General features: G+C 40.6%; 1 long non-coding RNA gene and 1 other non-coding gene across 2 annotated transcripts; both read right to left on the bottom strand.

The window, feature by feature from the left end:
- Nucleotides 1-3312: 3312 nt before the first annotated feature.
- LOC129524835 (uncharacterized) lies at nt 3313-5135 on the bottom strand. The gene is made up of 2 exons (XR_008668756.2): nt 4942-5135; nt 3313-3519 (listed from the first exon to the last, which is right to left on the bottom strand). It is a non-coding gene; the product is annotated as an uncharacterized lncRNA (long non-coding RNA).
- Nucleotides 5136-12541: 7406 nt separating this feature from the next.
- LOC115936102 (U6 spliceosomal RNA) lies at nt 12542-12646 on the bottom strand. The gene has a single exon (XR_004071684.1). It is a non-coding gene; the product is annotated as a U6 spliceosomal RNA (small nuclear RNA).
- Nucleotides 12647-23637: the final 10991 nt, after the last annotated feature.

The following is a 23637-nucleotide window of genomic DNA, read 5'->3' as shown; positions in this document are numbered from 1 at the left end:
AGGCTTTTTCTTGAGATTTTAATATCAATATATGTCCTTAATTTACCTCTAATGCTGAGAACTTTTTACATTTTAGTTCTGCAAGAGCAGCTTTATTTTCTAGAAAAAAATATGGTTTTGAAGTCTTTTTATAGAAACTGAGTCTTATATCTTTAATTGTTTTCAAACTTAATCATATTTCAAATAATTGTCTTGGAAGATAATGATAGCTAGGGTTTATTTATTGTTTATTTGCACCAGGCACTATTCCCAGTGTTTTATATTTATTCTCTCATTTATTCTTTCCAACAACTCTGTGAGATAAACATCCTCATTTAACAGATGAAGAATTTGAAGCAAAAGAGTTAAACTACTTGCCCATGCTGACAAAGACAGTTTTGCAAAACTAATATCTCGACCAAGGTCAGACCCTAACTCCTGGCCTACAATTACTGCTCTAATCTGTCTTATTTATGGTAACTTCAGCAAATGCTTCTGAATATCTCTATCAATGCCCCAACAGCAGGCTAACAAAAAAAAAACTTGAATTGTAAAAACGAAGGCCAAAATGAAATAGACATGGATAAAATATAAAAAGTAATTTCATTCCAAATTTAAGATAACTATCACAATTGGCAACTAATCCCACAGACTATTTCTTGAATAAGGAAGAATTGCTTAAAAGACAGGCAATGTAGTCAGATAATATACTAAAAAAGTCAGTACATTTGAGACTTCCTTTTGCGTCTGCAAATTTTAGATGGCAGAAGCAATAAAGGTCAGATCATTACAGAAAAGTTGGAATATGGCAAAAGCAATATTTAGAGGTGAATTAACAAATTCAAAGTATATCCATGTGCTTTCCCCAGCTCATCAGTTTCCAATATTTCATATATCAAAAAAGCCATATCCATGTAGTTATTAATGCAATCGTTGAAAATTGTGGTAATAACAAAAATTTTATTTAGATAACCAATTAGGAAGTTAGAAATCAGAAGTATTATCAGAGACATAAATACCTAAATCCTCAGTTCTTGTTATTTAAGTGATAAAATTTGCAAGGTTTCAAGGCAAAAATGTGTGTTTTGCCCAAGGTTAAAATGCACAGGTTGAAACTGCTGTGAAAAACAAATATAATTCTGATTTAAGAAACTGATTTTTAAATAAATAAAAATACAGTATCACTTAAGATCATAATATCTTAGCAAATCTAAATGTAAATATTCTACCAAAATTATGTGAGGTTTATTCCCATAAATGGAAAGATGTCTCCAAGGAAATATCTTAATGTTATTAGTCTAATCAATAAACCAATTGCAGATGGTTCTATAAACATCCCTAAAAATATGTCCAAGTGAGTATTAAAATTTATTTTTGTAAGGATTAGGCTAAAATAATAATGGAAAGAACTTTGTATGAGTAGGGAATAGTGGAGAAAATAATTGGATAAAGGTGTATCTTTATTGCCACGGAGGAAAAAGTTGTGGTGGAAGGAAGTTCCCTGCACTATTCAGAGAATTTGGACTTTGCTTTTGGCCCATAAATGAATACAGCATCTCCCTAAAGATAAATGGAAAAAGCGGCACAAGGAACACAGTATCATAGACCATTATTCTTTGAAATTATTCTTCAGCACTCCTTTGATGTACTATGTCTACTTCTTAACAGCTTTTGTCCAACTTGCAATGACTGTGGAACCACTTCAAACAATAACTTTTGTGGGGAATCACAACGTCTGTCCTTTCTCCCGATGTTACTTTTGTCCAGTGGTTCAGATATTACTGCACACTTCTCAACAATTTGTCATTATATCCCTTTTGTAATTATTTTACAATTAGGCTTCTCTTTTGTATGTGTGGAGTCTTGTACAGAGAGTTACTAGTTCTTCATGAAGATGACTTTAAAAAGTAAGCTAATTTATATGTAGGCATCATCCTTAGTTTCCTTATATCGAATTATAAATATTAGACAAGATTCGTTGTTTGAAAGCTGTGTAATTATATTGAATGAACACTATAAGATTGTATTTGGACTGCAATAGTAGGTATTCACTCTAAATACATTTTCAGAGCTGCCTGCATATGTTTTTACAAAGTTGATAGCAAAGGTTTAATAAAATTCATTTGACAACACATTGTCCTTTTTCTCTTACAATATAATAACCCTGACATTTTTGTTGTCACTTTCAAATTGAGTTTCTATGTCCCTGGAGGCATCTCCATATGATGCTCTGAGAAGCTGATGTCACTGACAGGAGGTTATTTCTCCCAAGGAGGCTGAAGATCACTTTGGATGAAGTGTTAAGTGGATGCCTCCCAGGCTGGAAAGACAAGAAAAATGGGTCAAAGATGGCGGATAAGTTTTGCTTTCTTTTATCCCTAGGAGGGACATCTAAGGTTATGACGCTCACAGCATCTGCCTTTTTCCATGTCATACCTGAGCATTCGAGGATCCCAGAACCTTCGTGGCACCCAGCAGGTAGCCGGTGGAGTCTCATGCCAGCCTCATCACCCCTGTTTGTAACTGTCTCAGCTTGCATTGGATGAAGGTGCATTTTATATTTAGGGTATTTCTTAAACTCAAGTTTCCTAGAACTGCAAAAGTACCTGATGCCAAGCAGGCACAGCCTCAGGGAGACCCATTTGCTGGACAGCAATGTGGATTCAGGCTGGGTATTTAGAATTTAAGGACTTAAGAACATGTAACCATGAAAAAGAGTACTATGAAAGCTTTTGTTTTAGGTATAATACTTGTTCTAAAAACTGTTCCTGCTAACTCAAAGTTTTATTTCCTTCCATTGGTCTTAAAATGTATTTATCAAAATCACTCTCAAAGTATCACCATCATATATATATTTTTTGAAATGGAGTCTCGCTCTGTCACCCAGGCTGTAGGGCAGTGGCATGATCTCAGCTCACTGCAACCTCCACCTCCCAGGTTAAAGCAATTCTCCTGCCTCAGCCACGCTAGTAGCTGGGATTACAGGCGTGCACCACCACACCCAGCTAATTTTTGTATTTTTAGTAGAGACAGGGTTTCACCATGTTGACTAGGCTGGTCTTGAACACCTGACTTCAGATGATATGCCCACCTCGGCCTCCCAAAGTGCTGGGATTACAGGCATGAGCCACTGCACCCAGCCATATCATCATATAAATAATCAGTTGTAATAATGTTGACTAATAACCATATTCTCTATCTTGAGAATGCTTTACATAAATTATCAAAAGCCTACAAATCTATGTTATTATGATTTCAATTGTACATATCAAAATTTCAAGTCACAGAGAGGTTACCCAAGACCACACAATAATCCAGACTCACTTTAACTAATTAGATGGGAAAATGCTTTTATTGGACACCTGGGGACTCACACTTTGACTGAAACCTGAGGAACAGGAGTGGAAGGTGCAGAGATCAAGAGCATTCCCGGGTTTGTGAGCAAAGAAGACAAGAACCGTCGTGAGACAGAAGCCACCTCCACAGCTCTGATGGGGACCTGCTGATGCCACATCACTTGGTGCATGCCTGGAATTCTCCCTGAAACACATAAGATTGGCCAAGTTTGGTCAGACATCTCTGCTCAGAAGGGGAGATGAAATTTCTGTTTTCTTTAACTTTTAACCCCCATGCTATCATCTCTACTGTGCAAATATGAAAACTCTGGCTTAGAATAAACTGGTTCAAGGGGACAGACCTAATTAACAGCAGAATGAAGATTCACTCATGACAGGCTGAATCCTCATCAATGTGTTTATTTCTATCATTTTCCCAATTCAATGGCGGATTTGTGTTTTCTCCTTCATTAATAGTTTAAAGCAAAGAGATGCTCTTCCAAAAAAGAAAATGCAAATGTAGCAATGGCCCACATTTGTCATTAACTGAGAGGTGTGTATCTCATAACACCACCCTATGTAGGCTTGTAGCTACTTGTCAACAAAGGGCCTGGAATTAATTTATTCCTTGAGGAGCGTTCTTATTCCCTTGACATTTTGTTCTTCTGTCTGCACCTCTGGGAACTTTCTTTGAATTCTCAGGAGCACAACTTTCTAAGTCACTCAAGCTGACATCCTTCATGAGCTGCCAAAGGCAGAGAAATAAACGCTTTTACTACTGAGGGGTCTGACAATGTGCTTTTTGAAGAAAAGCAAAGCTTTACATTGTATGGAAGTAAAAGCAAATCACTTTGTGTAGGAAAAAAATTCCTCAGAAAAAAGGAATAAAAATGCAATGTTAACAACTCCATTTTATGGATTTCAAACTTGACCCATTTAGCCATTGTGTATAATAAGAGGTATAACAAAGAGACCTGTTTAGCAGTGAAACTGAGTATCAAATGTTTAACCCCGCTTTGAAATGGAGTTTTTTTTTTCAATGTTACTAAAAACAAATGTGATTGTTAGTTGGATCAGCTAAATACAGCTTCTCAGAAACAAACAATTTAATTACTTCAGGCAAAATAAAATTTTATGAAACAGTATTATTCTATAATTTTTAAATGTAAGTTAAATAAATGAATTCTATACAAATTATTTACAAATAAAAAAACCATGTTGCTCAAAAAGTGCAGTTATTACATTCTCAATTTCCTAGATATTGGTGGTAGAGGATAGAGGACAGAAATATCTAGTTCAGAATTATAAAATTATTTGTAAAATCCGAGAGTGAGTTTGTTCATTTTTATTTATGTTAATCTAATTCATTTTTATAACAGTTTTAGATTTACAGAGAAATTGAGAAGGTGGGACCAGAGCTCCCGGTCCCCTGCAGCTAGGCTCTCCCATGACCCGCATCTCTCATGAGTGAGGTGCATTCGTCTCAATGAACCAATATTGAGACATTAATGTTGACCAAAGTCTACACTTTATTCACATGTATGTGAATTTCCCCTACTGTCCTTTTGTTAAGCGTGTGTAGCTAATCAGACACGAACGGGGCAGAAGGAGGGTCCGGACAGCCCACCAGGAAAGTCAGGTGACCATCAGGTGACGGTCAGGTGGTTGTCACACTGCGCCTTTAACATAATAATAGGTCACAGCCAGTGTCAGAGAATGGTGGTCTCCCTATGGACAGGAAACACCTGAAACTGGTGATCAGCAGCTGTCAGATAACATCTCAGGAGTGCACCCAATGGGCTCAAGCGTGTGCATTAAGAGGCAACGTGGCGGAGGATGACCTTCCAGGGGCATTTGGGTGCTGAAGGAAGAACGCCTCAAATGCACATGTGCATGACTCAAGTAAACACACTGCACATGCGCCGCTCTGTGGTGCTGGCAGCCACTGCGCATGTGGACAGCCCACCCCAACGGAAGAATCAGGGGGGAAGGGACGCAAGACCCTGGAAATATCCCAACATATAAAACCCCAAGTCAGAGGTCAAACCGTGCACTTGTCCTTCAAGCCACCTATTTGGGCCTCTTCCAAATGTATTTCTTCCCTTCGTTCCTGCTCTAAAGCTTTTAAATAGACTCTCGCTCCTGCTCTAAAACTTGCCTTGGTCTCTCCTTCTGCCTTATGCCCCAGTCGAATTCTTTCTTCTGAGGAGGCAAGAATTGAGGTTGCTGCAGACTCGTGAGGATTCACCACCTGGAACACTTCTGCGGCTCCAGGGTCCCATTCAGGATCCCGCATGACATTTAGTTGTCATGTCCCCTTAGGCTGCTCTTGGCTGTGACAGTTTCTCAGACTTAACTTGATTTTGGTAATCTTGACAGTTTTGAGTGGGACTGGTTGTATATTTTGTCCGATGCCTCTTTGCTGAAATGTAATTTATGTTTTCTTCATGATTTGACTTGGGTTATGGGGCACTGTAGGAACAGCACATAGAAAAGGGGCCATTCTCCTCACATAGCAGAGGCCACATGCTCATGCGTTCATCACTGTTTTTGCTGACCTCCATCGCCGGGATGAGCAGCACCTCTCAGGCTCTCACCCAAGGCTATTCCTCCCCTCCCGCCTCCGGCTGCCCTGTGCCCCGGGAAGAAAGTCACTGTGAAGGGCCCATGCTCGGGAGTCGGGTTACGATTGCCCTTCTGGAGGACAGAGCCTCTGCGGAAATAACTTGGATTTTCTTATGCATGGGGGCTGTATCTCTTGTCCCCTATTTATTTATTTATTCAATTATATCAGTGTGAACATATAAACACTATTTTATACTTTGGGTTATAAACCAATACTACCTCATCCTGTTGCTCAAAGTGGCTCAGCTTTGGCCATCAGGAGCTCTTCTAGCTGATTCTTTATCCTTTGACATCCCCATCAGTGTGTGTGTGTGCACATGCATATGCGTGCACATGTGTGCATGCTTGTGGATAAGCATGTATTTCTGTGTGTTTATGTGTGCATGTATGTGTTACACACGTGTATGCATGTGTGTGTGTGTAAGTGTGTCTGATTATATGTGTGTGTGTGTGTGTGTTCAGCCCTATCTTTCCTTCTGGCACTACAAGATGCTCTAGGATAAGCCTGCATATTTCTTGTCCTGGTTCTAGAATCAGCCATTACCCTAAAACTTCCTGCCTACTTTACTGGGGATTGGTATTAGAAACCAAGATCTGGGCACTGGGTGTGCTTGTCTCCCTTGAGTGTCCTTGCTTCTAGGCCTTCTTAGCCAACAGAGCAAAGGTTCATGTATGTATATTGATCATATTATAAGTCACACACAAATGAGTGAACATTTCTCTCTGTACCTGTGAGTGTCTATATTAAGTGCAGGTAGGTCCATCCTGGTGTCTCCAGCTCTGCTCCATCACCCCATGGATTGCTCTCCTGCCTCATCCTCATTCCTGCAGTGAGAAACCTGCCTTCCCCACCCACCGTCCAGTCGTTGAATTCCTCAGTTCCAGTTAAACGCGGTGTGATGAGCAATCTCATGTCACACAACATTATCAACTAGAGTACGCTTATTCTGTGTACTTTTCACCTTTAGTTTTACAGACTCTATTTTTTCCGAAAATTACAGAGTTTTGTACCTGTTCTCTATTTTTGTTTTTAAGTTAAAAAAATTTCTGTAACTTCCAGTTGAAATGTCATTCTAGGTCCATAAGCAAGGTCACTGTCTGTTCCAAACAAACATTACACGTTGACATTAAAATAAACTTGTCTTAAAGAAGCATTATACTTTGAGAGGTGAAAGAAAGTGGGCAGAGACTTTGTCAGGATCTGGGAGCTGGATTTGGAATATCCCTCAAACCTCCACAGACTGTGAAGTGCATTTCTAAGACCAGGTTTTGAGCTTGAACATGAGAGGGCTGAATGACAGATTTAAACAAAAACAAACTGCTAGGGAAAGAAGAAACACAAAAGATAAAGCAAAGGAAGTTGAAGCAAGGGGACAAGACTTAGAAGAGAAATAATGCCACTGTGGTTACAAAAATCAACAAATGATATTGAATAAATTCAAAATTACTTTAAAAAGTGCTTAGCATACTAAAATAGGTAAAACACTTTAAACTACACAACAGGAAATTATCACACAGAACAAAAGGGCAGACATAAATGCAGAAGAGCATGAAAAGTAGTCTTTTAGAAATCTGGAAACTAGAAAGTATAGATGGAAAACAACATTAACTCAATAAATGCCATCAAAAGAGAAATTACTGAATTCGAATATAATATGAGGAATTCCAATGAAGTAAATGCATTCCTATTGAAATATACCAACTTTTTATCTTTTTATCAATTATGTTTCTTCTCAAAATTTTATTCATAGTTATTTTTAAGTCTTTCTCTGTTAACTGCTTCTTTCCGCATCTAGTATGAAAACCAGAAATAAAATTCTAAGGCCCCCTAACCATCTGAATGGACCCCTCCTCTTGGCCAAGGGCATTCCAAAGTTAATCTGAAAAAATAGTTCAGCCATGAAGGAAGGGAGGGTCAGACATGCCTCATTATACTCCCTTTTGAAATCCAGGAAAAGCTGACCAGCATTAACATCAATACGGATCTTAAGTCTGGTAAGAAACATTTACAACCTATTCTCTCTGAAGCCTGCTACCTGGAGGCTTCATCTGTCTGCCTGATAAAACCCGGGTCTCCACAACCCCTTATAACCCAGACATTCCTTTCTACTGATAATAACTCTTCCAAGCAATTGTCAATCCAAAAATTTTAAAATCCAATCATGACCTGGAAGCTCCCCCACTTCAAGTTGTTCTACCCTTCCAGATGGAACCAATGTACATCTTCCATGTATTTGACTGTTATCTCATGTCTCCCAAAATGTCTAAAATAAAATGAGGCTGTACCCTGATCACTTTGGAGACATCGTCTCAGGATCTCCTGAGGGCTGTGTCATAGGCCATTCTCAGATTTGGCTCAGGCCTGTCATCCCAGCACTTTGGGAGGCCAAGATACCTTTTTTAAATTTGTTTATTAAACAAAACATGTCATTCTTTTTGGCAAAGTGCCCTATGAAATAACATTTAAAATAGAGTCTTTCTCTAAGGTGGAGTTCATTGTGTCAAGGGTGCCCTGAAGCTCTTGGGGGTGCTAGAAATTGAATGTATATTGCTCTGCATGGTGGTTACATGAGTGTGCACATAAAAATGGATTTGTCTGTACTCTGAAGATTTGTGTTCCATGCTGTCTATATCACGTCTTATTTTAATAATAATTAATGAACAGATAAATCAGAAGAAAATGTGCTTAATAATTCACAATAAGCTTTTCCTATTTGTCAATTGCATTGGTATCAGTAAATAATTCAATTGTAATTAGACACACAACATTTGTATTAGAAAGACCACAAAATGGAACAACACCTGGAAGGAAAGTTTTTCGTGTCCTCAGAAAACAAGAACAAAAAATCATTTCAAACTGCAAATTAATTATCTGAGTTCCTACGAATGTATGATTATCAAATCATAAGAATACAATTGCATATCCTGACATAAACAGGGTAGCTTTTTTACAAATCATTTTAATTTTTCTCCTGGAAAGTACAAATACAAATGAGAATAACAATGACAGCAAAACAAACCTGTGTATTCAACTGAGTGAGAGAGGGAGGAAGCTCAAACCTCTGTGTGTGTAATTGTTTCCCAAAGAGCAAAGCTGGCAGGACACATGCAGTAACGGAGAGGGACGCCTGGAGGGGAACGAGACCTGGGATGGGGCAGTGGCGCCCAATCCTACACAGTTCTGGTATAGGGCAGGGGAGCCCCAAAGCGGGCAGAGCCTGGGAGGGTTCTTGGCTTCCTTCAGGAAAGAATGCAGGGGCAAACTGGTGGTAGAGTGGAAGGTAGAGTACAGCTTTCTTAAAGAGACAGTGTTACAGCTCTGATGACAGTACAGCTAGTGATTGCTCCTGCAGGGCTACCCCACAGACAGAGAGCAGCAGCTCAGGGCAGGGCCGCAGTCCTATTTATACCCACTTTCGATAACGTGCAGATCGGGGCTGGTTTAGGCAGAAATCTCTAGGGAAGGGGTAGTCCTTTGGGGGTCCCTGGGTCATCCTGAGTATTGCCCTGGTGATGGTGAACTGACAGGGTGCACTGGTGGACGTGCTGTTGGAAAGCTGTTTTTGTCTCAGCCCTGTGTTAAATGGTCCTCAGTTTGGTCCTGCGTCCGAACCCCACCTCTGGAGTTGGTCCTGCCTCATATCTCAGCATCAGGAAGTGTTCCTTCCCAGAGGCAAGGGTCCCACTTCCTGAAGGAACTGCTGGGTATTGTGGTACACTGCAGACATGCTGATTAGAGAAAGGAGGATGATTAGAGAATGGATATTTCCAGGATCAAGGGGGCTAGAGGGAGACCCTCAGGCACAGCAGCCTCCTCTCCAGAACATGACTGGAGGGCAGCAGCCACCTTGGAGGAGATACTAGGGCCGGATGCAGAAACCCTCATGAACCGGGTGTGGCTACGAGAAACAAAGTGTCTCTGGACAGAGAAGCCCCACGTTACATAAATGAGTTTTTGCAACAGGAGTAAATATCTAAGGAAGCTGATGAGCTGAGAAATCTGGAAGTTCTTTCCATCACTGTCTCTCCATGACTGTGCTTCTCAGAGCAAGTTTAGGAAAATGAAACTTATTCATGTGTGAATTTTAAAAATAAATAAACATAACTTCTACAAACGTGGTCTAGGACAGGCTTGCTCAACCTGCAGGCCACATGCAGCCCAGGACGACTTTAAATGTGGCCCAACACAAATTCATAAACTTTCTGAAAACATTATGAGATTTTACTGTGATTTTTTATTAGCTCATCAGCTATTGTTGGTGTTAATATATTTTATGTGTGGCCCAAGATGATTCTTCTTCTTCCAGTGTGGCCTAGGGAAGCCGAAAGATTGGACACGTCTGGGTTAGGACATTCTGTAAGAAAGAGAAGTAATGCTCCTTTATATATTAGAAACATGCAAAAAAAAATCCACAGAGAAAATAAAATTACAATCCAACACTCCAACGTGAATTGAGAAAAACGTTATTATAACACAGTAAAAGTCAGACAAATACAGCACAATGTAGAAATGTAAGATCTAAGAAAGGACAGTTTGACAATAGGATTTGATGTCTGCACAATGTGGGAAGGTGAAATAAGGGCTGATGGTCTTAGAAAAAGTGTGGATAAAGGCAACATCATTTCAGGAATGAAGGCTGGACCTGAGAAGCTCAGGGAGGGGGTGAACCGTCACCACTACTACCAACCTCAGCCTCACAGTAAGTCCTGGGGGCTGGGATGGGAATGGTGGATGGACCCAAACAGTAGGGATCCCAGACAACAGATATACAAGAAAGCAAGCTGGTGCAATGGACAACTAATTTAAGTTATTCAAAAAGACAACCAGTGCAGGGAAACAGAATAACGATTTAATGTAAAATTCAAAATATATTCTTAAGATAGAAGGCTTAAATCTGCTTCCTGAAAGAGCACACCGTGGTCTACTGAGAACTGAGCAAAATAAACATGACCATTGAGCTCATGGATGTACAAAGTAGAAAAACTATGTGACAATTAAGAAAAAGGCTTTTGAGGAGCAGACAAAAAGCTCACATAGAATTTGAGGGAGGGAAAATACATCTTTCGTCAAGTGTTGACAACCACCTTTGATGACAACTGCACAGGTGCTTGTGGAAAAGAGGTTGCAGTGAGGATCTCATACACACAAAAGTACCTTTCAGCTCTAAAGGCCACGCCCATAGAGTGATCATCAAACAGGAAATTGAACATTGTTCTCAGGAATACCAAGCATTGCTCGGAAATACCAAACATTGCTCGTAGGAATACCGAACTTTGCTCGCAGGAATACCGAACTTTGCTCATAGGAATAACAAGCGTTGCAAACAGGAATACAAAACGTTGCTTCCAGGAATACCGAGCATTGCTCCCAGGAATACGGAACGTTGCTCCCAGGAATACCGAATATTGCTCCCAGGAATACCAAAGTTTGCTCCCAGGAGTACCGAACGTTGCTCCCAGGAATACCGAGCATTGCTCACACAAGCCTTTTTGAGAAAATTGCTAGAGAAAGAACTGAAACCGCCAAGTGAGGACAGGAGTTTTTAAGAAAATACAATACTGCCAATGAGCACTAAATAGGCCTAAGGTCAGCCTCAAACAAAAGCAAAGGAGAAAATGAGTGGAATTACGACCATTTCATTGTATTTTCCAGCAGTGCAATTAGGCAACAAAAATTGGGAGAAGAGGTAAAGAGAGATTTTTTAAGATGAGTTAGTTTACGTATTTCTTATTCTGAAAATAATTATTCTCATGCAGTAACAATGCAATCACACGAAACACAACAAATACTGTACAATAATGTAAAATTATAATGATTTTAATAATAAATATCACTACTTAAATCCCATATAAAATATGAGCAAACTGGACCCAGCATTAAAGTAACAATACATCACAACCATGTGAGATTTAGTCCAGCAGTGAAAAGATAATGTGATGTTAATAAATTCCTCATATTAATAGAACTAAGAAGAAATATAGCATGATGCTTATCATGCAATTAATAACAATTAATGACTATACTTAGAGAAAGTACTCAACATAGAAGGCTGTGGATATAATAGAAATGGAATTAAATACATTTGTTTTACCCCCAAATAATATCATCAAGCTTTATGAATTAAAACTTAAAACACTTCTTCTAAAATCATAGACAAAACAGACATTTCCAGTATTATCATTATTTAATGAAATAAGAAAAGCAGACAGGAGAGAAAACATGATGTAGTCATTCCCATTTAAGGGAATTTATCATGTAGAAATTCTTGCACATGCACTGTGACAGTTCATTTTATGAGTCAACTTGAAGGATATTTTTGAATGGGATTAGCATTTATTTATTTATTTTATTTTTGCAGATCACTACTAATTACATAGAAGCTACTAGCCAAAGCCAAAATCAATGAGGTTCATACAAATAAGAATCAAATGCCATATTCAAAGCTGTAAGAGGATATCCTTATGCCCAAGCGATGAAGGCTGGGGTGAGTACGTCTGAACATTTTATTTCAAGTTGTTAAAGAGCTTTGGGGCTGCACAATAGTCCCTTGCATCCAGGAAGTCAAAGAGCTCCTACGTGCAATCCTCCCCTGTGTGTGATGGAGAGATACAGGCTCATGGCAAATTTGCGTGTCGTCCTTGTGCAGGGGCCATGTTAATGTTCTTTGTGTTCTTTTGACCTTACTGCATATGCTGCTGAAGCCAACCCGAGATGAACGTTTAAATCAGTGAACGCTGAGTCAGCAGATCGCTCCACTAATGGGGGTGGGCCTCGTCCTATCAGTTAAAATCTTGAATAGAACGAAGACTGACATCCCCGGAGCAAGAAAACTTCCCCAGCAGAAGGCCCTCAGAGGACACCGCAGCCCAGGCTCCCCTGCAGCCCACGCTGGATATTGCCAACTCCACAGGCTCCACAATCACATGAGCCAATTCCTTGTCATCTCTGTCACTATCTATCTACCTATCATCTACCTATCTGCTACCTGTCTATTACTTAGCTTTCTATCTACCCACCATCTATCCACCTGTCACCCATCCTATCATCCATTGATTATCCATCATCTATCTATCTATCTATCTATCTATCTATCTATCTATCTATCTATCTATCTATCATCTATCTATCTATCTGCTACCTGTCTACCATTTAGCTTTCTATCTACCTACCATCTATCCACCCGCCATCCATCTCTGTCATCCAATGATTATCTATCTATCCATCATCTACCTATCTACCACCTGTGTATCATTTAGATTTCTATCTACCTATCATCTACCCTCCTGTCATCCATCTCTATCATCCATCAATCAGCTGTCTATCTATCTATCTATGTATCATCTATCTCTCTACTACCTGTATATTACTTACCTTTCTATCTACCTATCATCTATCCACCTGCTATCTGTCTCTATCATCCATTGATTATCCATCTATTTTCTATCCTTCTATCTATCTATCTATCTATCTATCTATCTATCTATCTATCTATCTATCATCTACTACCTGTCTATAATTTAGCTTTCTATCTACCTATCATCTATCCACCTGCCATCTATCTCTATCATCCATCAAACATATATCTATCTGTCTATCCATCTATCATCTATCTACTCCCTATTATTTAGCTTTCTATCTACCTATCATCTATACATCTGCCATCTATCTCTATCATCCTTTGATTATCCATCAATTATCTATCTATCTATCTATCTATCTATCCTCTATCTACTATCAGTCTATCATTTAGCTTTCTATCTTCCTATCATCTATCCACCTGTCATCTATCTATCTACCGATCATCCACCATCTATCATCTACATCTCTCTACCTGTCATCTATCTATCCTCTATCTATTCACGTGCATTATTTTGGTTCTGTTTCTCAGGGAAATACAATTTAACACACATTAAACGGCAGATGTACAGGATTGCATATTGCTGGATTCTATTAGAAATAACCGAATGCCATCAGCAGGGGTCTGTATAGTCAGCCCCTGGCAAGCCCGGTGGCCCAGCCTGTGCAGCAGAGGCCCTGGGGTCCAGCAGGTACTGCTGCCTCCCTGTGCTTCTGTCTGTCTGGCTGTGCTGTGCTGGAGGGGTTGGAGGAGGCTGGAGGCTCCCAGCACAAGCACCTGCTGGGGCTTTCTCCTGAACCTTGGAAGGCAGCTCCGCCCAGGCACAGGCACATGGAGAGGTGGGGGACACGTATCCCCTTTCTGAAGGATAGCCTTCCATCAAGAGGGAACAGGACTCTGGGAAACAGGGTCCAGCTCCTGCCCTTTGGGGCCATAGCTGAGGTGCGTGCTGCTGGGTTTGCAGCGGGACACCTGGGGCTGGTTTCTAGGGTCTACGCTGGCAATTGGCTCATACTGCGGAGTTTTAGTGACTTACCCCTTCCTGCCCTTCTCTCAGATTCCTCCCAGATACAGCCTGGGCATCCAGTCTTGTCTCCAACTTTGCTTCCCTGAGAACCCATATAAGACATCATGGAATGGTTTAAAAGGATTGGGGAGCTCTCTGTGTGTGGATGTGGGTATATTTTTCAGTGAAAAAAAGAAATGCCCAACCCAGGACAAATGTGCTGTTTGGGAAGAAACATGTCCACTTACGCTGTTGTACTCTTCTGGAGCTGCTTGAGGAAACTTGGAAAGTGTGTGTAAGAAACTAACAGAGGAGTGGCTGGGCACGTTGGCTCACAACTGTAATCCCAGCACTTTGGGAGGCCGAGGCGGGCAGATCACATGACATCAACAGTTTGAGACGAACCTGGCCAACCTGGTGAAACCCTGTCTCTACTAAAAATACGAAAACTAGCCAGGTGTGGTGGTGCATGCCTGTAATCCCAGCTACTCATGAGGCTGAGGCCGGAGAATTGCTTGAACCCAGGAGACAGAGGTTGCAGTGAGCCAAGATCACACCACTGCACTCCAGCCTGGGAGACAGAGTGAGGCTCCACCTCAAAAACAAAACAAACAAACACACAAAAAATTAACAGAGGACAGGGCACAGGGCTTGAGGATGGTCATTTGCTGAGGCTGTGTAACCAAACACTGCAACATGGGGCACTCAGACAACATGAATTTTTTCTTTCTAGGTTCTAGAGGCTGGAAGTCTAAAAGCAAGGTATCCCAGGGTGGGTCCCGGTTCCTCCCTGACCTCTTGGGGCTTGCAGGCAGCCATTCTCTCTCTGTCCCTCCACCTGCGATTCTTCCTTTGCAGCCGCCTGTGTTCTAATTTCCCCTTAATATAAGACACAGGTTGGTTATGTTGGATTGGGACCCACCCATATTATTCCATTTTACCTTAATCACTGCTGTAAAGACCCTGTCTCCAAACACAGTCACATTCTGGGTCATGTTAGGACTTCGACTTATGAATTTTGGGGGGCATAATTCAGTCACAACAGTGGAGATGAAAATATGACTTCTAAATTCTTACCTTTTTATATTTTGATTTTTAAAGCATATATGTATTTGTGGGTAAACTATCACACTGAGGAAATAATATTAACATAGAAAAGGAATTATTGCATGCTATGGAAAGCATGCTTCTCTTTCATCTACTTTATCTGTTTTCACATCTTTATCAGAAATTCTGAAAGCATAACACTACGGCTGAAAGTCATTCTTCTGGTTGAATTTCCCAGGTGGACAGCCTGACCTTGCCGTCCCCCTACCTCTCTTCCAGAGCCGTTATCCCAAAATGCCAGTGGCAGCCATTGCTGTGCTTCTGCCAGAGGCTTCCTCTAGCTGCAGGAAGCCACTGGGCTCAGGAAGGAGAACACACACAGTGTTTTAAGGACATCTCTCTTTAGTCCTCAGGATAACAGGGCAGGGGTTACTTGTGGCCTCTTGTTCTTACTTCCACTTGATTGCAATTCAGAGACCACAGAGTTCCCAAAATTATGAACACCCTTATGGGCAGAAAAGGGTTGCTATGTAAGGAAGGGTGATGAAGACTGATCATCATGCAGAAATTGGTTTCTTGCTACTTCGTGGGGACGGGAAGGAAATTCTGTGTCTGAAACTCAAGGGATCCTCTAGGATCTTTGCACTGGCTGCTTCACTCACAACGACCCCTGTCAACAGGCGATTGCAATGGCCGCTGTCTGACCCAGGCACCGTAACCAGAGCCTCACTCCTCCTGAGATATGCTGATCTTACTGACCCCCTCGCAAACAATAAAGACCAGTGAATCTGCTGCTGGGGTTGAGGGAGCTGGAGCAGCAGATGGGACTGAGGATGAAAGTGAATTGCAAGTATGGAGCCAGGGCCAGGGCCGTGGGAAGGATCATTTTTATTCTGTGAATCAGCCTCTTTCATTGCCTTTTTAGCTAAAGTAATTGTAACTTTCTGCCTCTTTAAACAATCAGTAGCAAGACAGATTGAATATAATGTAGGGCAAGAGCCTCTCCACCTGCAGACCTCATTGCTCTGTGCACCTATTGGCTTCTACCCTCTGCACTGGGACCTGCAGTCCTGCCGGAGGGATCTCTCTGGCTGCAGGAAATCCTTGGCCTGCCAAAAGTCGCAGAGAGCTACAGCCCCAAGATGAAGCCCTCACAAATGACAGATGGAACTTAATAGAAAATCACTTCCACTCCCTTGCTCCTACAGTAAGTCACAAGAGTCCTTACCTCTGGGGGTTATTAACCGATGCGAGGGGCCATGCAGGAGCGCCCCAGGGCTCTGAAGCAACCTGTATCATGATCCGGATGGCGGCTGCTTGAGCAGACTCGTGGGGCACAATTCATTGAGCTCTACAATGAATATTTTTGCAGCTTTCTGTGTGTATGTTATACTCAATCATTTTAAATTTTAAAAATATATGTAGGATTCTAATTCATAATACAGAAATCGACTAAACCCAAAGACTATTCCCACAATGTACACAGAATCCTGTGGAAATAAATGTGTGGAAAATAAAGGCGCACCTTTATAATATAAGGAGAAATAAAGTGGAAATTCAGTTCTGGCATCAGGTGGTGGCTGGGACTCAGTGGAGGATGAGATTCAGGAGGAGAGGAGCAGATCGCTCCAAATCTGTTTTGAAAGATCTTCAGTGGGGGGGTCCCTGATCCTGCTCAAGAACAATGGAGAAAGGTGGAAGAAATGTTAGTAGTCAGCAACCTAGGGCCATATCAGAAGGTTTACTCGCTGGCTGAAGAATGGCCACCAATGAAGGGAGTAGGGCTTCATGGTGAGAGGTCACTGGGCTGGGTAGGCCACAGTGTCATCCATCCTAGATGCAGAGTTCTTAAAAGGATGGCTGACTTCTGAAGGCAACCCCAGTCACCTTCAGCAGAAACGTGGCTTTTGAGCTCCCTGTGGTCATTGCACACAGCAGTAGATGGCAGTTCTCAACAAACACTTTGTGCAGGGTAGATATTTATTGTTTTTTTTTTCTTTTGAGCAGAGGAAATTTAATGCTTAATTTTTCAACAAACATATGCTTTAATTTTTAGTTCATTGCTGCCCAAAGGGCTTATTAAGGAAATCATTGTAGATTTAAACCATGTGACAAACAGCAGCACTTCTGGTCAGGAATATCAATGACTCCATAAAGTCTTGATGGCAAGAGGAGCTGAGCTTCTTCTCACCCGTCTTTTAAATACAGCACACCTATAATTTCCTGGTTTCCTGCAACTTGCTGGATGCATTTCACAGGCTTCATATGGACCAAGCATACGTGTGACCAGCAGCAGCTCCAACAGTCACTGTAGGCAGGCAGTGTCTGACACCAGGTGTATTAGTCTGTTCTCACACTGCTAATAAAGACATATGCGAGACTGGGTAATTTATAAAGGAAAGAGGTTTAATGGAGTCACAGTTCCATGTGGCTGGGAAGGTCTCACAGTCACGGCAGAAGGTGAATGAGGGGCAAAGTTACCCCTTACAAGATAGCAGGCAAGAGAATATGTGCAGGGGAACTCCCCTTTTTAAAACCATCAGATCTCATGAGACTTATTCACTATCACAAGAACAGCATGGGAAAGACCCGCCTCCATGATTCAATTACCTTTTACTGGGTTCCTCCCACAACACATGGGGATTATGGGAGCTACAGTTCAAGATGAGATTTGGGTGGGGACACAGCCAAACCAGATCACCAGGGACCTGACACACCCAGTGTCGCTTGCTCTTTCTCCCGTTACTGAGTGGTGAGTTGCTGCTCCTGGAGGTGTAGGGCTGGTTACACTGTGGGAAGCAAAACATTGGGGAAGGGAGGGAAGAACTACTAATGCTGATTTTCCAGATGCAGGCAGGTATGAGAGTGACGTCTCTCTTCTCAGGGGAAACTGGAACGAGCAAGTGGAAATCTACTACCTCTATCCTGCCTTATTTAAAACACCACTTGGTTAAAATTAATAATAATTTAAAAATGGAGCAAATCCCAAACCAGAAAAGATGTAAGGCAATAGGCAGAAATAAGGATGTATGGTTATCCTACATGTCCATCCATTTTTTAGGATTATGGAGATCGGCAACAAGGACATAGAGTTATCCTATGTGTCTATCTATTATTTAGGGTTATGGAGATCAGTAACAGAGATATAAGGTGATCCCACCTGTCCGTCTATTATTTAGGGTTATGGAGATCGGTAACGGGGATATAGGGTGATCCTACCTGTCTGTCTATTATTTAGAGTTATGGAGATCACTAACTCAGGACTCATCAAGACATTGTGAAAAGAAAGTCCTCTTATAACAGAGCTAGTGAAAGACAGTGTGTGCATTTTCGGACTCTTTAAACATCTAAATGTTTCCATATATAAAAAGTGTGTGCATATAAAGTGTGTACACACATGCATGGTACAGTTCTAGTAATGAGATCATACTTCATTATTGTTCGCTAACTTATCTGGGTTTCAGATTATGACAGCTTATGAACTTATGATATTTTAACTAAATTAACAAAACCATGAAAGGAGATCTGAAGAGAGACCCAGGAGGGCATGCCAGCTCTATGTTCTGCTTGCCCTACTACCGCCTCTTACAGTCTCTCGTGCAGAATGAATCCTACTCCAAAACAATTTCCATATGTGGCTTTATGGAAATAAATCTTGCTTCTCAAGGAAAAAGATAAAGTACTTCATTTCTTTTATGAAGTTGCATGTTTAGCAAAATGCTTTTTCACAGTGAGCAGTCAATAAACACTTCCCCAAGTGAGCTGTGTGGCTTCTCCCAGCTGATGAAGGCCTACTCATAGCTCCCTTTCCTATTCGAGAGCCACTCAGAGATCAGAAAGAGAATCTCATATGTAAATGAAGCATTAGCTTTAAAAAGTCAGAGGTTAAAATGCATTTAACTAGTTGCTTTGCTAAATTTCAAAACCTTAATACTATCTGTTCCTTGTGAAAATAAAAGAAGAAACTGATGTGTAGAAAACAGATTACTTTAATATGTCATACTTTAAGATGCTGAAATTACCACCAGTTAGTAGTAACTGTAAATGACAGGAAACGTCACATACATTTATAATTTTTAGCTTGCTTTGAGATCAAAACTTCATTATTCCTTTTTTTTTTTTTTTTTTGAGATGGGGTCTTGCTCTGTCGCCCAGGCTGGAGTGCAGTGGCATGATCTCAGCTCACTACAACTTCCACTTCCTGGGTTCAAGCAATTATCCTGCCTCAGCCTCCCAAGTAACTGGGATTACAGACACCCGCCATCGTGCCCAGATAATTGTTGTATTTTTGTAGAGATGGGGTTTCACCATGTTGGCCAGGCTGGTCTTGAATTCCTGATCTCAGGTGATCTGACTTTCTCGGCCTCCCAAAGTGCTAGGATTAAAGGCGTGAGCCACCACACCCAGCCAAAACTTCATTATTTTTAAGTGTCTCACAGACCATACATAAAATATTAAGGACAAAATTCTTTTCAAAAAGTTAAAATGATTGGAGTTACTCTTACTATTACAGTTTAATGAAACACTTTATTAATGATATTAATATGAGATATAAAATTTTTAATGTCTAGAAATGGCTTAGGGCAATGTTCATATATTTATTTCCTATGATGTTTTATGTTTTTCATTATTAAGGTTTATAATGATGATTGGAAATCGTTATTTACTTTAAGAAAATTTTAGAGTTAACAAAACATTACCCCAGAATATGTACTTCTTGAGTAAATTGCAATTAAAAAAATACATATATAAGCTGTATGCATGTATGTGTGTATTCTATTGTTTCTTCTTTACATCTAAAACTAATTATATCAATTTAATGTTGTAAATTTTCTTCCTATCAGTGTAGAAGGCCAAGAAAATGTACAGTACTAGTGACTTTTTTCTCAGTGTTGCTATAAAAAATAAATTATCCTGAAATCTCACTGATGCAAACACAAAGTATAATTGCTTAAATGGACCAAATAAGACAGAACTATGAGAAGAACCTTATTTCAAAATGAACCTAATCCTCAGTAAAAGCAAAATACAAAACTAAACCTCCATAGTAATTAAAAATTTGTTTCAACCAATGATTATACATTTTAATTCAAAGAGTTTGGAGTTCTTGCATTGTAGGTATACATAAAGGCTATACACTCCAAGACTTATTGTTTCCAATATTCACTTACTGAAAAATTCTCAAAAAAGATAATAATTTCTAGCAATAGGTGGAAAGAAAGGGGTCTGCCTTTTATTTTTATTTTTATTTTTTTTAGACAGAGTCTGGCTCTGTCGCCCAGGCTAGAGTGCAGTGGCACAATCTCTGCTCACTGCAAGCTGTGCCTCCCGGGTTCACGCCATTCTCCTGCCTCAGCCTCCCGAGTAGCTGGGACTACAGGTGCGTGCCACCATGCCCAGCTAATTCTTTTGTATTTTTAGTACAGATGGGGTTTCACCATGTTAGCCAGGATGGGTCTCGAGCTCCTGACCTCGTGATCCGCCCGTCTTGGCCTCCCAAAGCACTGGGATTACAGGCGTGAGCCACCGCGCCCAGCCTGGCTTATATCTTTTGATCATTTTGGTGACACTTCAGGAGAAGACATTCACCATTTGTCCAGTCTCCATTAAATGCCATTTTCAAAATAAAAGCAAACCCTTGCTTATCTTCTGTGTTATAAAATTGCGTGTGGCTGATAGAAAAAGCAAACAAAAGACATTCCCAAAGCAAAACCAAACAGAAATAAAAGAAAACATAACAGAAAAAAAAAAAAACCCCACAAATCCTAGCTGCAGACCAGGTAGGAACGCTGCATAACAAGTCACGGAGATGTATGGTTAGTGAACACATAATTCGAGGGAGCTTTATCTTTCCCATGGGAAATGATTCGGGCCAAATGCACCAGATTCCAGCCAACCATCCCCAGATTCTATCATTTTCCTAACAGCACCTGGCCTGGGATTGGCTGCTACAGCCAAAGATTACAACTCTAAAACAGAAACAATTTCTACAAGGACAAAACAAGCATCCAAAGGGTGGGGAGATCGGTTGTTTAAAAAGATTTTAATAATACTGCTCCAGCTATTCACATAATTGTAGCCTTACTATCCATGCCCCTATAGTTAAGCAAATGTCATATTTGTATAAGGAGGTTTCTAAAGCCCAGTGGGGCATTTTATCATCCCTAATGTAGCACCACGATCACGCCTATTCCTCGTTACTGTTCATACACACAGAAAAGCTATGTTGCACCAGATCTGAAGGTGTCATTACAGAGCAAATGACATTAATAATCACCTGATAAAGTTTTCCCAAATAGTAGAGGATTGTATACTTTATAAACTGCACCTCCTAAAATTGAGTTACAGACCACATATGTCCAACCAAATGAAATATCATAGATAATGTGTCTGTATTAACAGTTCAGCCTTTAGTTTTGTAGTTTGCTCAACTATGTATGAATTTCAAAAGGACACGCAGATTTTAAATAATAAAATAATTTCACTCACTCGAATAATTGCAAGTATATCTTGTATTTTCTCTTTCCCTCTATTTCCCCAAACTGCAATTAATGAAATTTTTAAAAAATCACTGTGTGTAAGAATGCCAGAGAAACACTATGAACCATCAAACCAAGGGTGTGTAATCTCAATATGGGGAGGACGGTAGAAATGCTGACAACAGGTTCAGTCTTAGAACAGGAAACCCTATGCCCTGTGATATGGTTTGGATCTGTGTCTCCATCCAAATCTCATGTTGAATTGTAATCCCCAGTGTTAGAGGTGGGACTTGGTGGGAGGTGATTGGCTCACAGGGGTGGTTTCTAATGGTTTAGCACCATCCCCCTAGTGCTATCTCATTCTCACAATTTGTCATGAGATCTGGTTGTTTAAAATATGTGTCACGTTCCCCTTTGCTCTCTCTCTCCTGCTGGCTATGTGAAGATGTGTTTGGTTCCCTTTTGCAGTCCGCCACAATCGTAAGTTTCCTGAGGCCTTTCCTGCCATGGCTTCTGTATGGTCTGTGGAACTGTGAGTCAATTAAACCTCATTCTTCATAAATTACCAAGTCTCAGGTAGTTCTTTATAGCAATGTGAAAACAGACTAATTCACCCCGCCATAAATATTCTCCTGGGAACATAGAATGAAAACACTCCAAATTTCATTGCTTCAGCAATGCACTGGTACACCTAAGGAAATTGTCATCAAAGGAACAGACCATAGAACACAAGCACCTTGGGAGGGCTCCACAGTCTCTCCTATCCTAACACACTTGCCCATTTCAACATTTTCAGAATGGGAAAAAATGTCTTTAGGGCACAGTTAATATCCTTGTCAAAGACTGAGAAAGTCTGTCAATATGGTGCATGTCCTATGTAAGATGAGAATTTGTGAGACAGAAATTGCACGTTTGATGAGTTGAATTCCAAGTCTCCTTTTATCATATTTTGTGCAGAACATTCATTCAATGCAAGAGGATCATCAAATCCCTAGGTTTGGGACATAAACATTAACAAAAGGCACCATCTGTTCCTGAAGGAACTAATGGGATGGCTTAGTCAAGAAGTGGGACGTCAGCTACAGTGACAAAAATCCCCATGTCTCAGTGGACTCATGACAGAGGTGTATTTCCCTGTTTTGGTGCTTGTCCATGTGGGTTGATGGAGACATTTAGCTCATTAAGGACACTTAGGGACCCTGGCTGGGGACCATCTCAAGGCATGTTTTCCATTGTCCAGCAGGAGAAAAAAAGAAATATGGAAGATCTTCTCTAGCACTTAAAGTGACCCTTTGGAAAAAACATCTCTTATGCTTGCTCACATTTAATTGGCAAAGCAAGTCACATGGCTGCACCCAAATTCAGAGGTGGCAGAGTAGACGTAAAGTTGTCAGCAGCCCAAACAAGTAAGAGATGCCAACATTGGTTTCTAAGTCAACTGCAGAGGGCTCTCCCTTCCCCTATCCTCCTCCCTTCCTCTTCCCTCCCCTGCTCTCCTCCATTCCTCTTCCCTCCCTTCCTTCTCTCCTTCTCCATTTCCTCCTTCCCTTTCAAGCTACAAAGAAGACCGCTTTTAAAAGCCAAAATATAAAAGTTAGAATGTAAATAGAAAAACTGAAATCATTTGTAATAGAATAGACAGTGTCCTGGACGCAGACACCCTCTCCTTACCCAAGTCTGTCCTGAGGGCAAGATTTACTGAGTGCATCCTTTACTGTTTTCTCCAGCTGTGATTGTGAAATATGAATCTGAAAAGAAAAAATATCCAGTTACTTAGCCCTAAAAGATTATTTCTGGGACCGCCTGTA

This window comes from Gorilla gorilla, chromosome 8, assembly GCF_029281585.2.
Source record: "Gorilla gorilla gorilla isolate KB3781 chromosome 8, NHGRI_mGorGor1-v2.1_pri, whole genome shotgun sequence".
In the NCBI taxonomy this organism is placed as follows: domain Eukaryota; kingdom Metazoa; phylum Chordata; class Mammalia; order Primates; family Hominidae; genus Gorilla; species Gorilla gorilla.
Note: the sequence above shows the minus strand (reverse complement) of the source record. Positions and strands in the feature narration are given on the sequence as shown.